We start from the raw sequence: 12,101 nt of genomic DNA on the forward strand, positions 1-12,101 counted from the left end.
CAAATGCCATGTGCAGCCACTGGGCTTTTTGGGAAGATTTGAAATACAGTAAAACTCACATATTTTATATACATACATATATATATATATATATATGTGTGTGTGTGTGTATATATATATATATATATATATATGTGTGTGTGTGTGTACATATATATATATATATATATATATATATATATATATATATATATATATATATATATATATATCTTTGACAGCCTGTTTCTTTGATCAGTCAGCAGGCCAACATGAAGCTGATATCTTATCTTACTTAGATGGCAGAAATAGGACATTTCCTTTAACCACAAAAAATATCCCTAATTGAGCAGTACCCCACCTAGCTAAGTGTTGTCACATAAGCTCTCACTGGGAATGGTAACATAGCTAACAGAGGAAGTACAAGAATAACAGCAAATCACAACAAACATTTAGTAAACAGTTTCTGTTATTATACTGAAGAATGTGTTAGCGGTGATAAACTAAAAATACAAATCCAGCTGACTTCCAGTGCTTCACTACTTCCTGTACAGAAGCCCATCTCTTAGCGGTACCCTCTTTAAATCCTACTTCAACTTCTAATGATAATTGTGGTGCTGTGCTTGAAATAGCTCTGGTGGTTCCATTTGAACAATTTCCTATCAGATTAAATAGTCAGTACAGTATTGCTAAGCAGCAAACTCTGGACCCAAACTGCAGTGTCCAGCTGAGTCTGACTCCAAAAGTAAGTTAGTCCCCAGTGACTCCCATGTTAAATTGCCTTATTAAGCAGCATTAAAAAGCTGCATACAGCCAGGTACAAAATACAGTTTGGGCCTTCTGGAATTGAAAATTAAAGTATGTTATTTTCAAACTTGCTATTAATGAATGGGTATATGCGCATGTGTGTGTGGGTAGCATCTATTCAGTCTATGGATGAAGCTTGCTAATGTTAGCTGATAATTCTCCACCTTTCTTGTCCAAATATTGCAACTTCTGTCTAAAAAAATGAACCCCAACATAGCAATGGGCTAAATGCTAACACTGAGGCTGAAAAATGCATCACGATGTCGGTCGGTCCATCTTTTATCTACAGTCTATACGTCATGATAAGCTTTGTGTCTTTTTGTTTCCTTGTAACTAAAAATAGAATGCATAGTTTTATTTTCGAACAGGAAACCAAATGGTATTTTTTTCACACAGTAGTTGAACTACATGTAGAGCATGGAGTCATTTCTAATAAAGTTTTTGAACAATACTTCCTCTTATAACAGGGCTTTGAACATATTGTTACCTTAAATATGTCATACCACTAGTTGTAACTGTGCCACTTGAATGACATACTTTTCATGCCATGCTAAGGCATGCCTCACCTACTGAAATTAATTCAACGGGCACAAAGGTTATTTAACTAGAGTAGAATTTAACTCTGTTTGCCACATTTTAGAGGTATTTTCATGTATTTCATATAACATGCATCACAGGATTTACTCTTCTGTTGCTGTGTCCTGCTGGATGTTCACATCAAAAATTCTGTTTGCAAGTTGAGATTGCTGAAAGTGCTAATGACATGAATTCCGGCTTACTACATAACCACGCACAGGTGGGTGAAAACTACGTATTCACACATGTGGCAGTTTTGCAAGCCAGGGCACATTCACAGGGACATTCCTACACACGTGTGAAAAATCACCATAAGCCTTTCAGAGGCTATGAAGCAACATTTTAAATATGCCAGAAATGTAGACGAGTAGCCTTTGACAAATTGGGGAAATGTGGGCATGCATTAATTTTCTTGAAGGCAGGACTTGAAGGACTCAAATGCCTTTTAAGTGAGTTGAAAGCACCCAGCATTAATCTTTAATTACTCTGAACAGGAAGTGGGCTGGCAGTGGGCTTCAGGTGTTTTACAGCATCCAGGGATTCTGATACTGCTTGATCTGAGTGATCCCAACTTTATTCACACCTTTTCATCTTCAGATGGCCGAACTTTGAAGTTGAGGTGAGCGCTCCCCTGCAGGAGGAAGCTCACTAGTTCTCGCATATTTGCCCTTTGGGAGAGTCTTCCTCTGACACTGATATGAGGGAGGCTTCACCAACCTGCGCACTCATGGAATCCCAGTGATGACTCACTAACCTTCCTTGGTCTCGAGCATATTATCCTCTCCTCTCTTTGCCTGTTTTCACTTTTCACTCCTCCTCTTTCCCTTTAGTCAGAAAGCCTTTCCTTCTTTTTATTTTCAGTGAGTCACAAGTAAATCCACGGATATAGATGCCCTGTGTGGGCAGATGGTGCCCCTTGTGCTCGACTGCTGTTATTGCAACTGCAAGCCTCATCCAGCCATCTTTAGAGACTATAAAAAAGAAAGCTCCCCCACATTGTCCTCATTTCCATTGAAATATGCTTCGCATGAATTGTCTGCGATATGAAGTTATGTTGTTCTTCTAGTGTGTCAATAAACCAGTTATTGCTTTCCAAGTTGAATCACATACCAATGCAGAGATTTAATTCCTTAAACAACATATCCTGATCCCTGGAGTGCTATGGCTTAGTGTTACATTATAAAATCCAGGCTATGTTGCACAAGCTTACAGAAGAACTTCATATAAAATGTCTCAAATTGGATTTTCTTTTGATTTTTCTTGAACTACTTATGACTTTCCCAGACTGTTTAAACAGCCCCTTGCACACAAAGCACATATATTTCCCATTCACTCAAAAAATGCACAGGCACACACCCATAATTAACACAGATGTGATCAGGATTTAATGTATGAAACAATGCATTACTTAATACTTCACACCCAATCCAGGCTCACTGGGTCAAGGGTCTTAAGTGAGGAAAGGGTGGAACCCTCCGAGTGGAAGAGGTGTGAGTGGCATCCTCCTATAAAGGAAACACATGGATGGTGCTGAAGAGGAAGCAAGTTTCTCCAGAGGGTAAAACAAAGGATATGGAGAGGAAGTCCAATTAATTATTGGAATGTGAGGGATCCATTTTCATTTTTCTTGAAGTCAGCAAGTATTTTAAACACAGCAGCTTTCTTTTATGAAGGACGTGCTTGAAGAATACCTTGCAGTACACACTTACTTAGATGCAAAAGAGAAATATGAATAACACTTGAAGAGTAATTTGATTTCATTAGTCACCATTGTTGCTCATCACCTAATACTGCCAGTGATGGCTGGTTAATTGTGTACTTGTACTCAAATGTACTCAGCTATTGTGTTCTTTGCAAAGGAAAAGCCACAGATGAAGTATTTGTCTGCATTCTTGTTTTTGTTAGTCCTGAGTGCTTGTCTCTAATGGCCCCGTTGTAATTTGTCACCTTTTGAAAACACCAATGTGGGCAGATGAGAATCAGGAAGTGAAATAAACGCTATAATAAAAATTTCCACTGATGAACTTTTACATATAGTTACACTGATTTTTTTTCTTTAAATATGCTACACATCATATGTCATATTGCAACCATAGAGAAAAAAATGTTCATTCAGTTTCAAATGTTTTATGCAGCGTTTTTCTTATACCATGAGTAATCATGCATACTACTCAAGGACAGAATAATGCCAGTGTTAATTAACATCAAACCTCCTACTTACATTTTGCAATGGGACCTTTAAAATTATGTAAAGTCTCATGCATCTATCTTTTTTTAATGGGTTCCCTCCAAACCTTTATTTCTCCTCCCACTCAAACGGACTGCAGCCTAAATTTTCCCTCAGGTATAGGAGAGGATGTAAAGCCTGATGGATTAACAAGATGTCCAGGGTATTTTCCTGCCTCCCACCCTATAAATGTGCTGATAAGCTCAAGTCCCCTGTGACCCTGGGAAAAGTGGGCCAGCGAGGACCGATATCAATGCAAATATTAACTCTGTCATGGGAACTGATGCAACTAGGCAATGGATAAATAAAGAATTTAAGTGGGGGTTTTTTAGTGTTGGAGAGCTATTTACTCCAATTTAACTATAAGGGAGGTTTTTCTTTAAAAGCCGGTGTTGATATACAGAGTGCAGTGTCGTACTCTGTGAATAACAAAATACAGTGCTGATTTCACAGGATCTCATTAGTGTTACTTTGAGCATTCTTTGAGACAATGTGTCTCTGGACCAGTATGTAATGAGGCTATTCTACAGCACTATAGTTGTGTAGTACATTTGTGTTACTGGTCTTCACACCTCTACAGAGTTCCTCATAGCTTACAGTTGTCATTCATGAAGAATTTATTTTCTACCATGAGTGAAGGGGCATTAATGGTATAAAAGCAGTAAGCTACTTTCGCAGCACAGCATGTGTTTCCAGGGTGTACCCAGCTTTTCGTCCAGTGACACTTGATAGGCTCCACCCCTCCTGCAACCATAAATTTGATGTGTGGTTAAGAAAATGGATGGATGGACATTCTCCCAGCTCTGTTTCATGCAATTTTGCTTGAAGTACAAACTTTTTTGCAGTAATATTCTACTGTGCGTGGTAGTTGACCTTATAGTGTTTGAAATGTCATTCAGTGCTACAAGATTTAAAAATAAGACTTCAATAAGTCACATTTCCAACTCCTTAATTTTAATATGGCAGAGTCGTGGTTAGCGTTAAAAATAAATGATGACGGTGTTAATGTTTGCTAAAACACGCTCATCTTGCATAACGTCAATCCTGACCCGTGTTAAGAAGTGTTACATTTCAGTTATTAAGGAAGTCTCTGCAGCTCTCATGGTGTAAAGTATCTGACACATTTTTAGATGTGTAGTTTTAACTCTATATGGTGTGGACCAAACTTTCAAAGTGATGAATTTAACTCTACTGGTGCTGAATGAACAATGCTGCACATTTCCAGCTGATTTTTGCTCTTATGTTACAATAAACAACAGATTGGCAGCCGGCTGCAGAATCAAGAATTCTGTGTCTGTATTTGGCACTTTTACCTAAAAAGCCAAAAACATGCATTTATGCTTGTGAAGGCTGCTCATCAGCATCAAATAGTCTATGTGATCTTTATGTGCTGAAAGAATGTGAGTGCTTGCAAACTGTATGGTTAAAGACTGGAAGACAAAAAGGGTTATCAGAGTCAGTGCAAATGATGTGTCTGAACAATTGTACGATGTAGTTGTTGATGCCAAGCTAATATCAACATCCATTCTCCAGGAACCTTTTCAGCATGAAGACTTGAGGGCATCAGCTTCTCAGTAAGAACAAGGTCATTAGGTGTTTTCCCACGGTTGTAAAATTGCCCTCATTCTGTGCTATTGAGAAGGATCACGGTTTCATTTACATTTTCACGCTGCGAGAAATACTAAATACAAAAGTAATGATTCTGAGAACACATTCCGAGATAAATGAGAGATTCCTGGAAAGATCCTACAACTAATGCTCTTTGTTTTATACTCACCGTTACATTACTCTAACTGCTAATATTCCTAGTGTTGGAGCTAGTTCAGAAGTACCTGTATGTTGCAATATTTTTACAAGCTTTTGCACACGTAGCGCTTACGTACAAGAAGCGATGCTGTCCTCAAAAGAAAAGCATACATGCGTTTGGCCTCATCCCATCATTCCTGGGGGTCATCTTCACATCTGAGAAGGGCATCCTGAGCACAGGCTGAGGGGAAGCACAAAGGAAGGGGATGTGTGTTTACTGTTGTGTTTTAGTGTGTGTGTTTTTGCCTGCAAAGCTCTTTAGTTCGCAATGCTGGGAACAGCTGCAAGCAGGACTTCCTGACCTGCACAGGAAACAAAATGGCGGAGAATGGGAGGCTTGGAACAATGCTGTGAAAGTCAGCCACCACCCAGGTTAGGGGGTGAGGTGCTTGTGAATCAGAAAGCAGAGAGGTGAACGGAGCACGTCCCTTCACTGCTGCATAACCACGTGTTGGAACACCTATCGTCTAATAACCTTTGAAGAGAATTCAAAGATGTCTGTTTCCATGGTTTGTACAACATAAACACAGACTGGGACCATTTTCCACCTCAGACTTGACAAATCTTCAGTTAGAGATATTTTTAGGGGGAAAAAAATAAAAACACCACAAATGTTTAAAACATAAAATTAAGTGTAAATGTAATTTTATTATATTACTAAGGTATCATTAAAACACGGCTAGTCCAAACCTTCATGCTTTTAAATTACATTATGTTCAACATTACAGCACATTACAGTTAAGCTGCTCAGCAGTCAAACTAAGACCAAAATAATGAAACTGGTCCCACACACTTGCTAAAAATTTCCGTTTACTGCCGCTGAGTGTCCGAGAATCCAGGCTATCTGCCAAAAAGACTTTTGTCATGAGCATTCTCACGTTTCAAAACTGATCAGAATAGCAAGGAAGGTGGAAGTTTACAGCCACGTACGTCTTTGTTTGCAGGATGTTTCACAGGCACTATATTTAGTGTCGTTGGGATATAACGATCTCCTTTGTGCCTGTTTTGTGTCTTTTGTGGATGACAAACCAGCTTTGACACTCTTCTGTGACTGTTGTCAAAAGACTGATATTAATAGCAACAGCAAACAAGCTGATGCACTTGAATGCTGAATTTGGAGCATCATTAGATATCTTTATTTCCAGCGGTTCATTACTAGGGCTGTACAGAGGAAGAGATGGAGGCAATACACGGTACAAGCTGGTGTACAGCTTAGAAAACTGAACTATTATGTAATGTAACACTAAATGCTACTCCACCAGGGAGTTCCAGCCTTTATTCCTTTTCCAATTTAACCACCTACGGTCTCCCGATAAAGCCCCTGAAAATAGAGGTGTGATAAAAGCAGGATTCACACATTTTGAACACGTACGTGTAACTTCAAAGACTCCATTCTTCAGAGGTATCAATGAGCTAACGCTCGCCAGTTATAAAAAACAGAATTGTACAGCAAAATATATTCTTTGATGGGCACTTTGATAGAATTTCTCAGTTGTTAAAGTTTGGGGACACTCTAAACTCGTGCATTTTAGAGCTACTCTCCTGGGAGCCAGTGTTTCAAAAAAGAAATCCCTTATCATTTCTTCTCACTAAGTTCCTTTTTTAACCATTTTTTTGGCTCTTTTCTTCCTCTTTTACCAAATTTAGAACAGTGTCAAAAGTCTGACAAGTGAATAGAGATATTTAACAATCAGATATCTGCACTGCTTTTTCGTCACCCATCAGATTTCTTTGTGAAGCAGCACAAAAGGCAGGAACACTGTCTGCCTTGGCTGAGAACCCATGGGATAAAAATTTTCAGGTGAGGAAATAGTAGCAGATATATATATTATCCTCTTATCACACTTTGCAGATGGCTTTTACATAAAGACACACAACTCTGGATACAGCTGAGCGCTCTTTAAATGACGGGCTTCTGTTTGAAGATAGCAACAATTATTTCTACTTCCTTCCAAGTCAAATTCATTAGTTTTTCAATTTAATTAGGCACCACAGGTGATTCCTATCAGTATAACTGACAACATCAGAAGACGTTCTTACTTTTAGTGTGTGATAATGACAATCTTCTAAGTTTATTTTTAAGAAAAAGTCCTCCCACAGCTTGGCTTTCATCCTTTAATCACAACTTAATAGAGAACCAGGGCCAGATGGCTGGACATCAAAAGATATAGTCACTCAGAACTAATTGTTGACCTAAATTTAGGTCATAATGTTCTCTTCCAAATTTAACTTGCATATAGTACTGTGCAAAAGTATTGAAACGCCACTAATATTTTTATATTTTGTAGGAAAATGGGAAATAGGTGTAGCAATTTACTGACGTGTATAAAAATACATAGAAACACAGTATACACAAAAAAGTCAATGTTTGCTATGACCACTTTTATTCTTTAACACAACCTGAACTCTTTAAAACATTAATTTTTTAGAAATAGTTCCCCAGGCTTCTCAAAGGACATCTAAAACTCTACTTTGATCATTGTCATCTTAAAAAAATGAAGCCACTGGGAATCAGATGGTATTGCATGGTGGATCAGAATCTGATGGTGCTTTTCTGCAGCAATTTTGACAAGAACCCCCACACCACTGGCTAGATTATGACCCCAAACCATGACAGAGCTCCCGCTGGGTTTTACAGGTTGCTGTAGACCACAGGTGTCGAACTCCAGGCCTCGAGGGCCGGTGTCCTGCAGGTTTTAGATGTGTCCTTGATCCAACGCAGCTGATTTAAATGGCAAAATGACCTCCTCAACATGTCCTGAAGTTCTCCAGAAGCCTGGTAATGAACTAATCATTTGATTTAGGTGTGTTGACCCAGGGTGAGATCTAAAACTTGCAGGACACCGGCCCTCGAGACCTGGAGTTCTACACCCCTGCTGTAGACTCTCACTTTTGTACCTCTCTCCTGACATCCTCCATACATACTGACAACGATTTGAACCAACAATTTCAAATATTGATCATCAAAAAAATTCAAATTTGTACTCAACACTCCTGTTGCCACTGATTTTTACTCCAGTTCTTGTGTAATTTGGCATGCCTCAGTATTTTCTCCCTGTTTTCCTTCCTTGAGAATGCCTTTTTGACAGCAATGACAGCTGAGACCATTTCTAATGAGGTTTTCGTGAACAGTAGATAGATCAGCTGTGCCAGACGCCTCAGTTCCTATGTCAGGTCTATATAGATAGCTCTGCCACTTCTTATGCTCCACTTCACTTGTCCAGTTCCCTCACATTTTTTAAGGACGCAGTGCACACCATATACAAACACAAAGACATAGTTAGATTTTGCAAAAGAAATGGGAACAAATGATGGAATATTATGTTAAGCATGAACATAAAGTACAAGTACTGTTATGGAAATGTTGCTATCATAGTCAACAAATCTTTTCTGTACTAAACAATAACATCATCTTAGGATGTGCATTCATGTGTGTCTTCTTGGATAAAGAAACTATCGCAAGCAAAATATAACAAAAAGAAAAGTTAGACTCTGTACAACCAAAAATGAAAGATTCAGAAACAGCCCAAATAGTTAATTATAAGTGCACAGCTTCTTTGTGGAGTTATCAGAAGAAACCTTTTTCCCATTCACACAGTAATTTTCTCCTTTCTTGTTAGAAAAGAAGTGATTAATATTACTTTGAGAATTAAAGTAATCTAAAGCAGCAGCTCTCAAATTTCTAAAGGCTTGTTCCCCCTTCAAAAGTATTTGGTATTTTCTGGGTTGTATATGGCTTTCATAGATGTGAAAATTAGTCAAAGAGTAGTAGTTCAAACCATTTCACTTGTTCCCTTAATCGAAAAGCCAGCCGTGTCCTTAAGGCAAAAGACACAATTGTCTAATTAGTCTCTTTTTCTACAATCATTTGGGAACGATCGAGTAGGTGGCTAAGCGCGACAGCAGACCATTGTAATAAAGAAACTGTAAAAATGTCTCTGTTAGGAGTGGGAGTTGTATGTGTGATATCTGAATGAAATTATACTCAAAGAAAGGAAAAGTTTTCAGCCTCAGCATCTTCTGTTCTCCTCCTTTCACAAACTGTTCTAGTGGTTGAATCTTGGGTTGCCATGGAGACAGAATCACTCACATGTCTCATCATGAGGATGCTCTTATCCATGACAACACAGCTGTTTCCTCTATCCTTCACATTTGGTACGTTGCTCATCACTTTGCATATTCTGCACAATACTCAAATTAAAGGATCGTTTAGAGCCCGACATCCTGCTCACGCTAAAAACCTTATCCACTGGTGAGAACTGGCGCTTAGTAATGTTCACAGTTATAGCTGAAGAAATACTTTCATGGGGAGCATAAATATAAGAAAACAGACATTACACGAGTCTACTGCTGGATCCAATACCTCGTTTTCTCTTCTCCACTTCGTATTTTTTCAGATTGGAAATTCTCTCAAGCGTTTAATGCCCATCATTCTTACAAATATGGGCATTTCCATAACTGCTATTTAAAAGAAGACTTTGAAAGAAGTAATCTCATATTAAAGCATGTGAGTACACAGTATGACGCAGGTTATGGATATATACAAACACCTCCACAACTGCGTCTGACTACAGAAAGAGAGGAAATTGCAGTGCCCACTCACTGTTACTCCGCCTTGAAGTGAGCTCTCACTACTCAGTGTTCCAGCATTTGCAAAAATGAAGAGAGCACACGCTGAACTGCCAAGCTTTTACTACCGGATTTATTCAACATTTGCAACCTCTTACACTGACTGTGCACTGATAAACAGTGTAGTAGGACAGATTTAAAGCACTTCTCTCTGTTAGATTAGACTGCATTCATACATGATGTTTTAAGTTAAATCAAATCAGACAGTTAAAGATGAACTCTGTGGTGTGCTGCTGTGGAGCTCAGCATGGGTCCAGAGATGGAGCTCTGCTAATACTCTCAGTTAATGCATGCCTCAAATTCCCAACCACACCATCACCTGAAAATATATAACAGATACCCAACAAACTGGAGAAGTCCGTGTACCAGCCCATGATGGCTGCATTAAAGTAGTGTCAGTGGGTGCTTTAAGGGCTGATTTAATGAAAAATCTCTCAGTCTGTCAGTCTCAGTTTCTACCATCTGGTACAGTCCACTTGATTTTGAATGAAATGCCAATTTTCACAAATTGTTTGATGCTGACTGAACTAATATAAGCAATAATGATAAGTTAAGGACAGCCATTAGCAAAGTCTGTGATCGTAATCATGCTATTTCTGACCACTTAAGGTAATTTTCAACTATGCCTTACATTTTTAATAATCTGTACTGAGCTAAAGTGTCGCATCTCAGGCACAGACAGCGATGTAAAACAGAGTATTCTTTCATTTTCAAAGACCCCGCTGCACCTGTATGTACCAACTGCTGCTAATGTCCCCTTAATATAATCAAAATCCTCCTCAGAGACTGAAAGGGTTCATTTAAATTTAGACAAATTAATATTTCCAGAAGCATTTCCCTTTTTGCACATAAACCCATTTTGCATTTGTGCTTTGTGCAGACAAATTCGAAGTAGAAAAAAAGGAGCCAAAGTCAATATTTCAGTAAGACGAATTTGTTAATACATCTTTTAAAAAGAAAAAAAGTCCTGGATTTAGAAGGCTGAGCGCTGAGAGCTATGACACAGAGCAATATTTAGTAATAACCATGCTCAAATCTTGGGTAGACAAACACGTGTTGTTATGTTACAGCACCACTGACTCAGTTTTGTACCTAAAAATAAAACATCTAACACTTCAGTACCAAAAAACAGAACTGCTTGAGCCTAATAGGCCTTTGAATGTCCCAGTAAAAAACCTTTTTTTTTTTTAAACACACTTTTCCATGTTGCATGTAATGTGCAATAACATCCCTGAACAAATGACTCATTAAGTGGGACATAATAGATGTGCTAAAGGATTACAGTATGTTTATGGCATTCATAAAACATAATAATCTCCCAGTGAGTATGTTAAGAGCATCTGACGGCACTAAAATAATGGTTGCAACAGTCTTGCAACAACAGTTACATTTGGGCTATTCTAGCAAGCAAAAGCCGTTGATAGAGTTAAATTTAGTTGCCTGTTTGCTTGCATTTGTAGCCACTTCATGTCATACTATTTAACACTTATTAACGTGCGCAATCAGTATTACAGGATTTCATGGAAATTGCAAAATACTACAGGAAAGAAAGCAGCTTGTTTGTGTTACTGGTGAATAATATAAACGTTTGAAATGGCCGAGTACTACAAAATATTTATTGATGCTATAGAACTTGCTCTGCAGCTGCTAACTGTTTAGTGAGCAGCATGTGGGAATAAATACTGCACTTCCAAACAAAGCTGTGTCATTGCACATGCTGGAGTTTTACATGATTCATGCTAAAATATCAACACAACACATAGTCAGTGCTCACACTCACTGTTGAAGCCTGAAGGATGGTGTTTGGGGCACAGAGGAAATGGAAAAGGCTAAAGCTGAGTCATGAGGAAGACAAATCTGTCACATATTGCCACCTGGTGGTGCATAAATGTATTACCTCAACTCATTCCACTTAAGTAAACAAAGAATTGTTACAGCGTTTTCTATAAAAGAACAGCTCATATATGATGTATGTATTTTTATAATTCTGAAAATACATGATTACGAACACATTTAATTTAACAAGTGTGCAGCCACTTCGAATTTAGATTTAAAAGACCATAATGTACAAACCCCA

At 38.3% G+C, this 12,101-nt stretch overlaps 1 long non-coding RNA gene across 2 annotated transcripts; it reads right to left on the bottom strand.

Moving 5' to 3' along the window:
- Positions 1-2,737: 2,737 nt before the first annotated feature.
- Positions 2,738-11,840, bottom strand: LOC120443054. 2 transcript variants are annotated; one of them, XR_005615099.1, is made up of 3 exons: positions 11,805-11,840; positions 5,473-5,576; positions 2,738-2,867 (listed from the first exon to the last, which is right to left on the bottom strand). It is a non-coding gene; the product is annotated as an uncharacterized LOC120443054 (long non-coding RNA). The 2 variants fall into 2 exon arrangements; XR_005615098.1 differs by lacking the exon at positions 2,738-2,867 and adding an exon at positions 4,228-4,333.
- Positions 11,841-12,101: the final 261 nt, after the last annotated feature.

The sequence above is a fragment of the Oreochromis aureus genome, linkage group 12 (genome assembly GCF_013358895.1).
Source record: "Oreochromis aureus strain Israel breed Guangdong linkage group 12, ZZ_aureus, whole genome shotgun sequence".
NCBI lineage: Eukaryota > Metazoa > Chordata > Actinopteri > Cichliformes > Cichlidae > Oreochromis > Oreochromis aureus.